This window comes from Halichoerus grypus, chromosome 7 (genome assembly GCF_964656455.1).
Source record: "Halichoerus grypus chromosome 7, mHalGry1.hap1.1, whole genome shotgun sequence".
Classification (NCBI taxonomy): Eukaryota; Metazoa; Chordata; class Mammalia; order Carnivora; family Phocidae; genus Halichoerus; species Halichoerus grypus.
The window spans coordinates 82,226,611-82,240,931 of NC_135718.1; the positions used below are offsets into that span (position 1 = coordinate 82,226,611).

Genomic DNA, 14,321 nt, shown 5'->3' on the forward strand with positions numbered 1-14,321 from the left:
CTTATCAAACTCAACACCCAAAAAACAAGCAAACAAAAAAATCCAGTCAAGAAATGGGCAGAAGACATGAACAGACATTTCTCCAAAGAAGACATCCAGTTGGCTAACAGACACATGAAAAAATGCTCAATATCAGTCATCATCAGGGAAATATAAATCAAAACCATAATTACATATCACCTCTCACCTGTCAGAATGGTTAAAACTAACAATTCAGGAAACAACAGATGTTGGTAAGGATGTGGAGCAAGGGGAACCCTCTTACACTGTTGGTGGGAATGCAAGCTGGTGCAGCCACTCTGGAAAACAGTATGGGGGTTCCTCAAAAAGTTAAAAACAGAGCTACCCTATGACCCAGGAATTGCACTATTAGGTATTTATCCAAAGGATACAAATGTGATTCAAAGGGGCACATGCACCCCAATGTTTATAGCAGCAATGTCCACAGTAGCCAAACTATGGAAAGAGCCCAGATGTCCAATGACAGATGAATGGATAAAGAAAATGTGGTGTGTATATATATATATACACACACACACGCGCGCGTGCGCGCATACATACACAACGGAATATTACTCAGCCATCAAAATGAAGGAAATCTTGCCATTTGCAATGATGTGGATGGAACTAAAGGGTATTATGCTAAGTGAAATAACTCACTCAGAGAAAGACAAATACCATATGATTTCACTCATATGTGGAACTTAAGAAACAAAACAGATGAACATAGAGGAAGGGAAGGAAAAATAAGATAAAAGCAGAGAGGCAGGCAAACCATAAGAGACGCTGAACTCTAGGAAGCAAACTGAGGGTTGCTGGAGGGGAGGTGCGTGGGGGGATGGGGTAACTGGGTGATGGACATTAAGGAGAGCATGTGATGGAATGAGCACTGGCTGTTATATGCAACTGATGAATCACTAAATTCTACCCTGAAACTAATAATGCACTATACGTTAACTTAATTGAACTTAAATTTTTAAAAAATTGATATTTTATTCACAGAAGTGCTTAATATCCTGATGTCACTCTAGTTCTTCATGGAAGTAGGGGGACTACTTCATTCCTCCCTCTGTGTCACATTTTGTAACTTGCAAAACACAATAGAGCTACTTAAACTCTGGGGATTCAGGGTCTCTCACACACACAAAAAAAGAATTATTTTCAGCTTCTTATGACCATATGTTTTAGACATACATTTATGAGACTAGGCTGGGGCACCAAATTCAGTGAGAAACTATGCATTTCACCCTTATATTTTGATTATAATCTAATGAGTATGTTCGGAAAAGGAGGCTACTGTCTACCAAATAACTGACAGATTTATAAAAAAGATTATTCTTTCAAAACTCAAATTTGTACTGTGGGGAAAGAAATCTGTCCCAGGAATCTCTGCATAGTGTTAATATACCCAGAGTATATTTGGTTACCTTCAGTATGGGCATTTAATAATAATTAAAATCCTAGTGTTCTCAAGTAAAAATTTACCCAGACAGGAACAGTAGAGAAAAAGGGGAAAATGAGACGACTAATGGAATTAGGATGGCATCCAGCTTCTGTTCTTCATACTTGTATCCCTATAACAGAAGGCCTGCTGTCCTTCATCCCTCATGTCCCTTGAGGAGGACAAATACTGCTAGGGAATATTACTTTTAATCTTTCAAAATTAATAGACATATTTGATATTTTCATATTGAATTACACATGGGTGTGGAAAATAATGCATGCTCATTTCCCATACATTGAATTTCAAAAATTTCCATATATATGCATTTATTAATAAATTATAAATTCAATTTTTGTTTTATATAATGCAGCCTCCACAAAATTTAAAATTGTTTTCAATTTCCATAGTTTGTAATACAATGTATAGAAATTCAGACAAACATGACTTCAAAGAATGAGTCTATGAGGATGAATACATATATTCTTTGGTCCTAGATTCTTCAAATCTTATTTGGTCAAAAGTTAAGAGTTAAAAGGTATTTCTTGAAGCAGAATCTAAGTTTGTTCATTTTATACTACTAAAAGGGAAGTAAAAGGCTTAAAAACTCTAAATTTTTAGAGAAAAATTCTGCATTCTAGGATCCCTTATTTCTCTATCATTTTGACTTTAAATGATTATTTTAACAAATTAAACACAAAATATCCATGTCCTTTTCTTTCTTGAGGGAAAATTATGTTTATTATTTTTTGTAAGAATACCCAATATACAATTGTTATCTTACCAATTAAATATTTTAATATATAATTGTTACCTTACCAATTGTATATTGGACATTCCTATAAAGCAAAGCAATTCATTAAATTGTATACAACACTGAGTAAAGGATCCAGAAAGTCATCAAAATTAAACATATTTTTCTTTCAACAAAAAACAAAATCAGAATAATTGTAAAAATTGATAATTTTTTACCACATTGGTAAAAATCATAGCAAAGCATTGAGGATTACTTACTATTTTTGTCATAAAAATTTAACATCACAATGAATCAACTGTTTTCTCTTTCAGACTGAATTTGCCCACAACTATACTCATGATCTCCCTTCTAACTGTGGTCCTTTTAAGGTTTCTGTGTCAGTGAATGGCCCTGCTCTTGGGACTACTTACTCCAGCTTTGTCTCCCTTTACTCCCTTCCCTCCTGGTTTTTAATAAACCACACATTGTGTGTTTGTGTGTGTGTGTGTGTGTGTGTGTGTGTATATATATATATATATATCCCCCCCCAACCTCTCCACCAGTCTCTATATCTAGTTTCCTTCCCCAGCCAACCCTACCCCCTCGTGGTTTAAACCACCACCTTCTCCTGCTTGGACTACGCCACAGGTGTGCATCTTGGCTATGGTGTTATTTTTCTCTATCAGTCCTTATGAGAATCCATTTTTCTCACTACATCTAGTGATCTGTCTTGGAACAAATGGGATCATGTTGTCACACCTTCCCTCCCACTACTGCTCCTGCTTTTAAAACTCCAATGGCTTCACTTATAATTAAAACTAAACTTATCACTGTTACCATCAACAAACCTTGGTCCCTGCATATCTCCTCAGTTTCATTAGCATTTGATTTACACTGGCCTTCATTCAGACTCTTCATCATACTGCATTTACTTCTGATCATGGGGACTTACATATTATTCCCTCCATCGGGAATAAACTCCTTGCCCCCAACACCTTTTATAGTACCTGGCATATAGTAGCAATCCTATAAAAGTGTGTTGAATGAATAAATAATTAAATAAATGAATAGTAACTAAGGTGATTATTACCTCCAGTATATTACATAGGCAATGGCAGATATTTAATGAATTATAGAAAAAAATATTCACTAGCAGAGATGCAGTGATTCAAAGAAAATTCATTTCTCTGACTGAAGCAATGATGATTATATCCTAAACCAGAATAATCATAATGGTTCAGTTTAGAGGTAGAAGTTCATTTCACATATTCTTATTTTCTTATACTTAAAAAAAAATCCACTAGAACTAAACAAAAAGCCAAAAATGCGTATTTGGCAATAAATACCCAAAATATATTTTCTATAAAGGTATCAGTCTTTCCTAAAGAGACTTTGACCCAAGTTTATTCCTTGTAAATATCTGCTGTAACCTTCCAATGTGAAGGAATGGTGATAAAATTTGATAAACCTATTCTGACATATGTTTTTTTTTTTCTTTTCATTTATTTTAAGAGCATCTTTTCAAATAACTTTTTATATCAAACTTGTTCAAAATGATTTCTAAATCTCAAACCTGGAAGAATGTTAACTAAATACTTAAGAAACATATTCCAGAAGTACCAGCAAAGATATTTCCTTTTTTTCTAGGTTTATATAATGAAATTCTGCAATAGAAACCAATTGATCAGTATAATTTGCTAATATATTCAAATAAATGTGTTGCCAAACTTGTCATACATACAGCATTAAGAGAAGAGAGTCTATTTTGAGATTCTCTAAACTTAGAATATAATTTTCCCTTTGTGCGTACTTTTGAAATTTACTTGCTCCTATGCATCTTTCATTAAAGAAAGTGGATTATGTATGTATGTATGTATGTATGTATCTATACAGACTTTTTTCCCCTGTTAGAGCAGTATTTATTTGTAATTTGGTATAGTTCCAAAAAATTCCATTTCAAATATGGTTGTAGGTGTCTTCTTCCTGACTGGTCTTTGGTGTGTTCTGTCTCAGATCTGTCAATAGAAAGATGTCTTCAGAAAATGCCAAAATTGGGCATCCTGCCCCCAACTTCAAAGCCAAGGCTGTTATGCCATATGGTCCCATTCAAAGACATTAGCCTCTCGGACTACAAAGGAATATATGCTACGCTCTTTTATCCTCTTGACTTCATTTTGTGTGCCCCATACAGATGAATGCTTCCAGCAACAGGGCAGAAGAATTTAAGAAACTCAAGTGTCAAGTGATTGGTGCTTCTGTGGATTCGCATTTCTGTCACCTGGTGTGGATCAACACATCCAAGAAAGAAGGAGGCCCGGGACCCGTGAACGTTCCCTTGGTATCACACCCCAAGTGTACCATTGCTCAGGACGATGGAGTCTTAAAGGTTGATGAAGGCATCTTGTGCATCTTTATCATTGATGATAAAGAAATCCTCTGGCAGATCGCTGTGAAGACCACCCTGTTGGCCACTCTGTGGATGAGACTCAGACTAGTTGAGTTTACTGACAAGCATGGGAAAGCCTGGCAGTGATGCCATCAAGCTCACTATCCAAAAGAGCAAAGATTATTTCTCTAAGCAGAAGTGAACACTGGGCCATTTTAGGGCCAGGAGGCCATGGGCGGCCATGAAAAATCTCTTTGGTACTACTAACATCTTAAAACAAAGACTTTAGACTCAGTGCAGATGTGGTATGGGACAGGATGGGCCTTTCCTGCAGGGGCTGGGGAGGCCAGCCTTTCTTGATCTTGTGTTGTTTCTGTTAAACTTGAACTAAGAAAAAAAAATTAAAGAAATAAGATAAGGTGTAGGAATCACATAAGCATAAAATTTTGAATGAGATTTAGTTGTCTCCAAAGCCTATTGAGTATGTTTTTCATATTCTAAGTCATTGACTTTTTTAAAAAATCTATTCATTATTTGTTTACTCTACCAAAACACGTCAGCAATCTTAAATTGCAGTACTTCATTTCACACAGCAATGTGCCAGGTCAACAATGAATACTGCTATTTGACACTTCTCTGTCTTGGGGGGATGTTATTGAACCTCTTCTGTTTTTGAAGTGCTTTCTCATAAGTTTCTAGTTATTCCTTTTTTTAAATTAATTTATTTATTTGAGAGACGGAGAAAGAATGTGTGCCAGGAGGGGCAGAGGGAAAGAATCTTCAAGCAGACTCCCCGCAGAGCCTGATGGGGCAGGGGCTTGATCCCATGACCCCGAGATCACAAAACCAAGAGTTGGATACTTCACCCAGGCGCCCCAGTTTCTAGTTATTCTTACCAGCAATGCCATCATTGGCCAGTTGTTCCTTGCAGTAATCTCTAGTGATGGGATCGGGCTAGTAGAAAATCCAGAATTAAAAAGTTTCTTTGCAAGGCTGCTTTTAAGGGGCACTTGGGTGGCTCAGTTGGTTAAATGTCTGCCTTCAGCTCAGGTCATGATCTCGGAGTCCTGGGATCAAGTCCCACGTCGGGCTCCCTGCTCAGTGGGGAGTCTGCTCCTCCCTCTGCCTCTCCCCCAGCTTGTGTTCTCTCTCTTTCTCACTCGCATGAAAGAATAAAATCTTAAAAAAATAAAAAAATAAAAAGGCTGTTTGTATGATGTCTTTTGTAACATCAGCATAAGCACGGCCCTTGGAAAACTCTTGGAAGACTTTTCAGTAAATAGAAGCTGATATTCATATGATTTGATTATGTAAGTTAGTTTCTCTGTGTCTTTTTTGTGTATGCTATGGAATGAAGCAGTTAATATTATACGACAAACAGAAATACATCATGATTGTCTTCAAACACTACACTTGTGGAGATCTGCTCCCAAAGCCACGTTGAAACCAGCTGAGAAAAGGGACTTCTGCTGTCAGGTGGGATGGAGCTGGGAAGCTCTCAGGGACCAGTGCCAACAGCCTGCATGGGCTTCGGTCTAGTATCGGTGGGTCACTGGCCAGTAGTCCTGCGGGTGGGTTTTTTTTTTTTTTCCTAAGAATATATCTCACTTTACGTATTTATATAAACTCCCATGGAATTGATAATTTCACAAATGCTATTTGGCAAAGGTCCTAGTTTGAATTTAAATCTTACAAATTTAGAGATTAGATTGAAAATGTTTTCAAACTTCATTATCATTGGAAATGAAATCTGATGGCATCTCCTCTAAGGCACTCATCTGAAAGTAGAAGGAAACTTTAGAGGTCCTGTAGTGTGTGTGTGCTCTGGGAATTTTTTTTTCTTTTTCTTTAAAATGCTATCCTAATTCCTTTTGGCAACAAATGAGATTGAAAGTCCAGTTAAGATTACTTTTTTAATGTAGGCCAAACTGTTAGATATATGAAGTACTGAAGCCAAGAAAGTGCTTGTATTTTCTGGAATTTAAATTATCTAAAGGGAGGGAGAAAGCTAATAAGAGTAGACCAAATGTTGCAGGGGCGGGGGGGGAGTGTAGGGAGAGTGAGAGGGAGGGAGAGAGAGAAGACAAAGAAGCAGGAAAGAGAACAAATAAGGATGGAAGAGAAGGTTGGGTGAATGTAGGAAACAAAATGCAAAGAAGAAAGTGGTAAGAGCACCATCTCACGTGAGTGAAGAAAGAGTAGGAAGAAGGAACTAAAGGAAGTTCCTGTATATAAATAGAAACTAATCAACATTGACATAGTTGAAAGAGGTAGAGAAAATAAGAGAAAAATATGGAAAAGGTACAGATAACCCAATGCTTACAGAGTTTCTCTTCTATGGCAGATGCCGTAATAAGTGCGGCTGAGAAATTCACAAGCCTGAGGAGCAGAAAACCCTACAGAGAAGTATAGTACCCAGAAAGAAGTAACAGAAGGTATATGATCTTTCTAAAGAAGCTGCAGTCCATTGAAGATGTAGCAGATGATTGTGTGTGTGTGTGTGTGTAAATGTTTTCAGACAAAGGGAATCTAAATAAATACTGAATAATGATGAGGAAACATGAAGTCTACCTTACTTTAATTTGAAAATATAGTAATTATTACAATATACCAAAGTACATGTATTAAGTGCTGCCCCTATGCTGGGAAGCATAGTAAGCAGTTCACATGCGTAACATCAGTTAATCCTACAGCAGTCTAATCTGGGTTGCCATTACCCTTGTTTAGTGGATGGAGATCTGAGTCTGAGTGAGGTTGTTACATCACTCATCAAAATGCATACAGAGATTGTGCCACGAGTTGAAGAAGGTCTCTCTGACTCCCAAGCTCATGCTTCAACCACTCTGCCATAGATAATCTTCCATCTCCACATACCACCAATGGGTATCATCTGTTAATCCCCCCATGTTCCCCTCTGCTTGGACTGCACACACGAGGCATAATGTATCAGGTTTGAATCTAATGCAGCTTGTCACTCATTTTCCAAGTAACTCAAAACTATCTCATACTAAAAATCTTTTAGGACTAACTACAGCCAACACAGACTTTGACACACTTCAAAGAATGCCGTCCTTTTAATTCCCGCCCTTTACAACCTACAGTATACTGATTTATACTTGTGATCTGTTTGTTCCTTGTACTGGTGTTTTGTATGAACTAGGCTGTAGCATGCATGAGGTCAAAAAATGTACCTTATTGATATTTGCATCTCCAGAACTTAGCAAGAAGCTGGCACAACGGAGATGTTAATACATATATGTTGAATAAATGGACAATAGGGATTGATCATGGTGCCATGATTCTCCAAGGGTCAATGGATCCAACTTTCTTGAGTCCTGCAGCACTCTGTCTTAAGGCTACAAAATATAGTAGTTAAGACTGTGCCAGCTTGAGCCGTGCTGCCTGAAGTAGGATCAGTCCTTAGATGTAGGAGATCCATGATCTGACCCAAGACAGCTTGCTATCTGTAAAGCTTCAATTTCCTCATCTGGAAAATAGGAATAATAATAGAATTTATCTCATGGGATTTTAGTGAAGATTAAATACATTGAATAAGAGAATATATACTTTGCTGAACATTCCTTTTTTTTTTTTTTTTTCTTGCTCTCCTGGAAATCTGGCTCTTCCCAGAGATTTTATTTTTCCATAGCACTGCCATCCTATTTAAAAGTGCATATACGTATATACATATCATGTGCATTATATGTAAATAAGCAATGTGAGTAGAGTGTGTAGTATGGATAAGGCATCTGGCACTCAGAAATCACTTAGCTGCAATTATTAGAAATCTGATGTGCATATAATAGATGTTGCATATGCTCGCTCTACCTGAATAGATGAATGAATGAAAATAATGCGTATAACGCATTATTAATATTTCTTTTAAATGCTGTGTTCTTTTCCCTGATATCATCAGAAGTGCATTCCCTGTACTCAACAGACCAGCCGTGGCCCAATGCTGGATACAGCCGCATGCAGTGTGGATGGCGACACTCTCGCATGGCTGTTTTCACACCCAGTCTCAGGCTCAGTCTGAGGAGTGCTCATCAGTATTCCAAATGTTCAACAGAGACACTTAATAAACTCAGAGTAGCTGGACAGTCATCACTGAACAGTCTAATTGAGTGGCCCTGAGGGGCAGTAGAAGGTCTTACACAAGCAGGAAATATTAGTGACATGAGCTGGGCTACTGATCCAGGAATCAACGCCACCGTGTGATCTGCCAACATTGGGAACAAATACCCAGAAGAGCAGCTAAGAATCAGAGAAAAGAAAGGTGGGAAGCACACAAGAAGGAAGGATGGGTTCAGTTTGAGTTTTCCACGGACTTTGCTCAGTGACACACTATGATGGGGAAAATGTCAGCTGAATCTCTCAAAAATGACGTATATACTCATACAGTTTACCTAAACTGTTTTCCCAACAGGATGCAAAAAACAAAAACAAACAGAAAAGAACCTAGCTATGTGCAACATCTCCCTACCACGGGTATTTATTGATTGTTTTTGTCCCTGTGTCAATGTTGAGCAATGCCATATAAATCAAATGCTAAGTATGTTTTTGAATTGTTGTTTGAACTCTAGTTGCTATTCTCAAACCTCACCAACTTGCCGTACATTGTTAAAGGAGACATTTCATCTAATATTTTTTTTTTAATTTCAATGCTTATTTATTTCAATAACTTCTAATTGGGTCATTCTGTCAAGGGCTGAGGAAAGTAAATGAGACAGTCTCTGTCTTCTGCACTTTATAATCTCAACATAAAACAAACGTTGTATGATATGTTGGAATATAAAGGGGAAGAGAGGTATTATTTTTTCAGCTTGATTGAGGTATAATTGACAAAAATTGTACCTACATAAGGTGCACAAAGCGCTGTCTGGATACTTACACATTGCAAAGTGACTACCATAATCAACCCAATTAACACAGCCATCATCCACATAGTTATCTTATTTATGTATTTATGTGGCTGTGTATTTATGGATTGATGCATGAATTTATTTTGCTGTGGTGAGACCACTCAGAATCTACTCTCTCAGCGAATTTCAAGTACACATTGCAGCGTTAGTAACGATCATCACCATCTACTGTATGTAGATCTCCAGAACTTATTCTCTGTACCTTCAAGTTTATACCCGTTGACCAACCCCTCCATGTTTAATTTTGGATTGAGTGCCATTAGTAACAACATTAAAGAATAATGAATAAGTTAGGATCAAGGAATAAGCAGAATTTGAGTAAAATCTGGAGGGGAAGTTTAGATTCTGATGTCATAATAAAATAGCCCAGTGGATGGTGACTGCACATGGAGCTGAGGTAAAGGTCTGGTTTGGGCTTTGTCACCTCCTAGTTATACCACATTGAGGCAGCAAGTTCACCCTTCCGTGTCACTGACCTGGCAGGGGCAGGATAGCAGAGAAATGCTACATGGTTGTTAGTATCAAATCCGTCATGGAGTTCTCATGAAAATTAAACTAAAAATACAATGTACATGGAGGCTCAGTTAGTAAATGCTAAATAAACATTAGTGGTTATTGTTAGGAGATGTTCACACATAATTTTTTTTTTATTTCAAAGATTTCAAAAAACTTGTTGAATATTCAGGAACGATGTGTATATAAATATGTAGCAACACTTCTGAATAGTGTCTGAGAAGGCATGGAATACAATCAATTGCAAAATCTGAGCACTACAAACAACTGAGATATAGTTTTCAGGGGTATCTCTCCCTTCCTCTGTCTCTGGTTCTGTCTCTTTCCATCTGTCTGTCTGTCTGTCTCTCTCTCTCTCTCTCACACACACACACACACCCCCCAAAAAAAAAAACAGAGACCGTGGATGTGGTCAGCTGGAGTTCCATGAAGGGGAGGAGCTCATAGATAAGCCCAGGATAGATAATGATCACAAGCAAGCACATGTTGTTTTGTTACCTTCAGATACATTAACACCTAACATTTCCTGAATGAGGTCATGAAACAACACTCACAGTCCTCGGTGTTGTGCAGAGATAACCTGTACACATCTGAAAACCAGAACATCAACTCAGTGTTCTACACTGTTTTCTGAAATTACCTATGGTCCTTAAGTTTCTTAACTTGGAAACTCAAAATCTGTCCTGCAAACAGTTTCTTACTATGTCTACCCCAAAATCTTCAGCAAATATTCCATTGGTATTCTCCCAAAACACAGACACTGCACATAATTCTATTAGTATATATATCACATTGTACATTGACTATCTCTGTCATTATTATACTTGGATGAAGAGACTGCCTCGATTTTTAAAAGATTTTATTTATTTATTTGAAAGGCGCAGGGGCAGAGGGAAGGGCAGAGAGAGGAAGAGAAGCAGACTCTCCACTGAGCAGGGAGCCTGACGTGGAGCTCGATACCAGGACCCTGAGATCATGACCTGAGCCGAAGGCAGACGCTTAATGACTGAGCCACCCAGGCACCCTGAGACTGCCTTGTTTTTGATGCCCTACTGTCTTTTCTAGAGTTGATATGCAATAAAATGCTAATTAAATAAGTGAATCCAAATATGCGGACCACAGCCAACGTGACCATATGTACAGAGGGTATGAAGGGAGATGAATACTCTGTGCAAGGAAAGTGGGGTAGAAAATGACCACACTGTCAAAAAATATCGAAATCAATTTATTAAACAATATATTTTTCCTTATGGAAATACAAACAAGAGTGGGACACTTTCAAAATCACAAAAAAGGAAGAGAGAGAATATTTACCAGGAAGATGGAGGAGGCTGATATGTACACAATCAGAAAAAGTCAGTACAAAGAACCTCTGAGAAAAACAAAGTTGGAAGGAGGGTGGATCAATAGGGCTGCTTGCTGAAATGCTAGAAAATTATAGGATTTGTCCAAGAAAGTGGTCATTGGAGGCTTTAGAGAGTACAGTTTTAGTAGAGTTGTGAGAAAAAGGAAATTGCAGAGCTTAAGGGAATCAGTGGAGAAGTGCTGGTAACAGATACTGAGATTCAACAGGAAAAGACCCAGCTAAGAAGAGCCGCTCTATCATGAGCTGTATGCATCACTGCTGACTCGGAGCCGTGCGGGATTACGATGACAATTTTGCTCAATCTCAATGTCTATCAAGGATGTTTAAAATGAGTTCTGCCTTTCATGCATTTCATGAAATTAGGATATGAGTATTTTATTTTTCAATGGGTTCCAGTTTTTCAGGTTGTTAGAGCCCCACAGGGAAGCATCCACCTTACCACTTACCATTAGTTTTGTCTGCAGGGCTTGGACACTAAATTAGACCTTTCCTTTCTTTTCCCTATCTTCACAGGACAAATGGGGCATCTGAAGTATCAGTACTTAGCTATTCCAAGCTATCTTGGAAATAACGTGTGTATTAGAGATAGAAAGAGAGGGAGAAAGCAAAGACGCACAGAGGAGCAGACAGAGAATCTTCTAAGTACAATAATTGGTCTTCTGTTTATCAGAGATGCCCCCCCCCCCCCAGCTCTTTAGCTCTCTGGCCTTCCGGAGTATACAGATGGACTTTAAGTGAGCCGATTACTAGAGTGTACAAAAGCCACAGAAGTAATCCTTCTAGGCACAAGGGTAGAGCTTAGAGTTTTTATGTGAACTTGCTTACTGGACAACTCTTGCTGAAACAAACTACATAAAAAGGCGTGTATTTTCAAACCTTTACTCTAAAACAAAGTCCTTGGGGGCGGGGGGAAGTGTTTAACAAGGATCCACGTGATTACCACCAGAAAAGTGGAGACAAGAAATGCAGGTGTGGGTATAACCTAAAGAGTGGTAACAGCTAAGCTTTTGTCTCAGAATGAAAATAGACTCTGTCAGATGGAATAAATTACAGGCGCAAACAAAACAGATGTTTATAACATATTAAGCTAAAAACTTGCATAACAATACATGCTAGGGTTTTATTTTTGTTTAAAATGTGTATTATTTATGTATACAGGTAGATATGTGTGTGTGCACACGTATTTGCTCACTTTCTAAGCACGGTGCCTTAAGAAATCAAATTTAAATGAGGGATGAAGATGCTTCACAGACAGCATAGCTCATGGAAAGTTACTTACAGTCTTCAATAATCATCTTTACTTTAATTTGATTACAACTGAATGACACTCAAGAGAAACTTGCATGACACTATGTCCAGAGAAAGATAATGTTGTCAGGAAGAAGATCACATGCATTACACTTAGAAACAGCATATGCAGAGGATACAGGATTTTTGAGCAATGTCCAGCATGATCCTGGGGAGACAGTGAGGGTCCCATGCAGCCCGTGAGGTAGGGAAGGTGCTACAACAGCGCCCTCATGACAGTCTGGAAAAGCCTGGGACTAGGAGCCATTGAGACCATCCCACCATTCTCACACAGCTGTTCATTCACTGAACCAACTCTCCTCTCTGTAAGGCATCTCAAGTGGGGACCGACCTTGCTTGGAAACCCAAGTGTTTCAGCTCATTTGATAGTTAGAAGCTCCTTATAATTCTATTATCAGCATTGCAATTTATAGGCCATTCCCTTCTAAGGTTAATTAGCATCAGCCAATGTCACTGATGAAAACGAAGTTTCTAGGCTTGGCCTCAGACTTTAGACGGTCACACTCTTAACTGACTGGCATGTGTATCCCTTCATTGACCTCCCATAGATTACAGAACAGCAAGCATGAAAATGAACCCGGAAACACTCCTGAAACTTCCCCATTTCATGTGAGCCAGGAAGCTCGCCAAGGAGAGAATATAGTCATTAATACTTCCCAGAATGAAGTATAATTTAACAACGTCTTCAAGGTGTTTGGTAAATTCAGAGAAACATAAAAAAAAAAAAAAAAAAAAAAAAGAACATGTATACATGCACAGGGACACAAAGTACTCCTTTATAAATAAATATGTAAGTTTATTAAAAAAAAGTATGATGATTTATAAGTGATGAGAAGTAATAATAGCAACAAAGATCAACAGTTACTTGAACATTAGCCATATACCAGATGCTATGCGAAACTTCAAATGTGAGTTCCAAGAGTGAGTGTTATTTATAGGGGAACAGGCTCAGGCCTATTCAGGGGGTCCCCCTTCATGTGGTTGGGCTTATGTAGCATATGTAGTAGCTCTCTTACATTGCAGGTGTGTGTTAATTTATATAACAGCTCATGGGCAAGGCAGAAGATGTTTGGCTTCCAGCTAAATGCCTGAGCAGCCAGGGAGAACCATTTCTTTAATAAATGCAAGCTGGCTTTCATAGTGTGCTCACACTTAGTGAATCTTTCTCTCTCCAACAGATAGGCAGACAACCCCCCCCATTAGTACACATACCTTCTAAAACTCCTCTAACTCTAAACTTAGTCATAATGTTACAGATTATAGTTTGTTTTTTAAACAGAGATTTTCCCTGTATGGTTATGGCAGTAATATTGATTTAATATGGACAATTTGAAAAGGCAGAGGAAATCATACAATATAAAACAAAACATACCCATTACCCATATATAATAGTCCCATTCTTGCTCGCTCTCTCTCTCTCTCTCTCTCCCTTTTAGGATTCATTCATGAACTCAAAATCAACACAAAATCAACAAACAAACCCTGTGCACAACTTTGCTTATTTACCTCCCTGTGAATAGCATGTTAGAACAAGAGACATCTTTTATAGATCTTTTCCCCCCACACCACACACAATTTAGCAGATGGCCCAGCTTCCTCTGCTTCTCAATGGTGCCTCCCTCCACCCACCCTGCCCCCAGACATCCCAC

The 14,321-nt window shown here is 38.2% G+C and overlaps 1 protein-coding gene and 1 pseudogene across 7 annotated transcripts in view; one reads left to right on the forward strand and one right to left on the reverse strand.

The window, feature by feature from the left end:
• The window catches only part of PCDH15 (protocadherin related 15), a 1,707,782-nt gene that overhangs the window by 780,801 nt on the left and 912,660 nt on the right, over positions 1-14,321 (reverse strand). The window lies entirely within an intron of this gene.
• Positions 4,207-4,765, forward strand: LOC118518167 (peroxiredoxin-1 pseudogene; annotated as a pseudogene).